Here is a 3,140-nt window from a genome sequence, read left to right as displayed (position 1 = left end):
ACATTTATGCCAATGTATTGACTTTGATTGGCGACTCTTAGAAAACTGCATATTTGATCGATTCATGAAGGTTAGTGGAAGGAGACGACAGCATTCTTAGGCCAAACTTACTACTTGCGGGTGAAAATTATGTAAATGTTTTGACTTTGAGTAGCAACTCCTAGAAAACTACATATTTGATCGATTCAGGATGGTTGGTGGAAGGAGTCGACAGCATTCTTAGGCCAAACTTACTACTTGGGGATGACATTTATGCCAATGTATTGACTTTGAGTGGCAACTCTTAGAAAACTGCATATTTGATCGATTCATGAAGGTTGGTGGAAGGGATCAACAGCATTCTTAGGCCAAACTTACTACTTGCGGGTGAAAATTATGTAAATGTTTTGACTTTGAGTAGCAACTCCTAGAAAACTACATATTTGATCGATTCAGGATGATTGGTGGAAGGAGTCGACAGCATTCTTAGGCCAAACTCACTACTTGGGGATAAAATTTATGCAAATGTATTGACTTTGATTGGCAACTCTTAGAAAACTGCATATTTGATCGAATCATGAAGGTTGGTGGAAGGAGTCGACAGCATTCTTAGGCCAAACTTACTACTTGCGGGTGAAATTTATGCAAATGTGTTGACATTGAGTGGCAACTCTTAGAAAACTGCATATTTGATCGATTCATGAAGGTTGGTGGAAAGAGTCGACAGCATTCTTAGGCCAAACTTACTACTTGAGGATAATATTTATGGAAATGTATTGACTTTGAGTGGCAACTCTTAGAAAACTGCATATTTGATCGATTCATGAAGGTTGGTGGAAGGAGTCGACAGCATTCTTAGGCCAAACTTACTACTTGCGGGTGAAAATTATTTAAATGTTTTGACTTTGAGTAGCAACTCTTAGAAAACTGTTTATTTGATTGAATCATGAAGGTTGGTGGAAGGAGTCGACAGCATTCTTAGGCCAAACTCACTACTTGGGGATAAAATTTATGCAAATGTATTGACTTTGATTGGCAACTCCTAGAAAACTGCATATTTGATCGATTCATGAAGGTTGGTGGAAGGAGTCGACAGCATTCTTAGGCCAAACTCACTACTTGGGGATAAAATTTATGCAAATGTATTGACTTTGAGTGGCAACTCTTAGAAAACTGCATATTTGATCGAATCATGAAGGTTGGTGGAAGGAGTCGACAGCATTCTTAGGCCAAACTCACTACTTGGGGATAAAATTTATGCAAATGTATTGACTTTGAGTGGCAACTCTTAGAAAACTGCATATTTGATCGATTCATGAAGGTTGGTGGAAGGAGTCGACAGCATTCTTAGGCCAAACTTACTACTTGGGGATGACATTTATGCCAATGTATTGACTTTGAGTGGCGACTCTTAGAAAACTGCATATTTGATCGATTCATGAAGGTTGGTGGAAGGAGTCGACAGCATTCTTAGGCCAAACTCACTACTTGGGGATAAAATTTATGCAAATGTATTGACTTTGATTGGCAACTCCTAGAAAACTGCATATTTGATCGATTCATGAAGGTCGGTGGAAGGAGTCGACAGCATTTTTAGGCCAAACTCACTACTTGGGGATAAAATTTATGCAAATGTATTGACTTTGATTGGCAACTCTTAGAAAACTTTATATTTGATCGATTCTTGAAGCTTGATGGAAGGAGTCGACAGCATTCTTAGGCCAAACTTACTACTTGCGGGTAAAATTTATGCAAATGTGTTGACATTGAGTGGCAACTCTTAGAAAACTGCATATTTGGTCGATTCATGAAGGTTGGTGGAAGGAGTCGACAGCATTCTTAGGCCAAACTTACTACTTGGGGATAACATTTATGCCAATGTATTGACTTTGAGTGGCGACTCTTAGAAAACTGCATATTTGATCGATTCATGAAGGTTGGTGGAAGGAGTCGACAGCATTCTTAGGCCAAACTCACTACTTGGGGATAAAATTTATGCAAATGTATTGACTTTGAGTGGCGACTCTTAGAAAACTGCATATTTGATCGATTCATGAAGGTTGGTGGAAGGAGTCGACAGCATTCTTAGGCCAAACTCACTACTTGAGGATAAAATTTATGCAAATGTATTGACTTTGATTGGCAACTCCTAGAAAACTGCATATTTGATGGATTCATGAAGGTCGGTGGAAGGAGTCGACAGCATTCTTAGGCCAAACTCACTACTTGGGGATAAAATTTATGCAAATGTATTGACTTTGAGTGGCAACTCTTAGAAAACTGCATATTTGATCGATTCATGAAGGTTGGTGGAAGGAGTCGACAGCATTCTTAGGCCAAACTCACTACTTGAGGATAAAATTTATGCAAATTTATTGACTTTGATTGGCAACTCCTAGAAAACTGCATATTTGATGGATTCATGAAGGTCGGTGGAAGGAGTCGACAGCATTCTTAGGCCAAACTCACTACTTGGGGATAAAATTTATGCAAATGTATTGACTTTGATTGGCAACTCTTAGAAAACTTTATATTTGATGGATTCATGAAGGTTGGTGGAAGGAGTCGACAGCATTCTTAGGCCAAACTCACTACTTGGAGATAAAATTTATGCAAATGTATTGACTTTGATTGGCAACTCCTAGAAAACTGCATATTTGATCGATTCATGAAGGTTGGTGGAAGGAGTCGACAGCATTCTTAGGCCAAACTCACTACTTGAGGATAACATTTATGCAAATGTATTGACTTTGATTGGCAACTCTTAGAAAACTTTATATTTGATCGATTCTTGAAGCTTGATGGAAGGAGACGACAGCATTCTTAGGCCAAACTTTCTACTTGCGGGTGAAATTTATGCAAATGTATTGACTTTGATTGGCAACTCCTAGAAAACTGCATATTTGATGGATTCATGAAGGTCGGTGGAAGGAGTCGACAGCATTCTTAGGCCAAACTCACTACTTGGGGATAAAATTTATGCAAATGTATTGACTTTGATTGGCAACTCCTAGAAAACTGCATATTTGATCGATTCATGAAGGTCGGTGGAAGGAGTCGACAGCATTCTTAGGCCAAACTCACTACTTGAGGATAACATTTATGGAAATGTATTGAATTTGATTGGCAACTCCTAGAAAACTGCATATTTGATCAATTCA

This window comes from Pectinophora gossypiella, chromosome 28 (assembly GCF_024362695.1).
Source record: "Pectinophora gossypiella chromosome 28, ilPecGoss1.1, whole genome shotgun sequence".
NCBI lineage: Eukaryota > Metazoa > Arthropoda > Insecta > Lepidoptera > Gelechiidae > Pectinophora > Pectinophora gossypiella.
Note: the sequence above shows the minus strand (reverse complement) of the source record.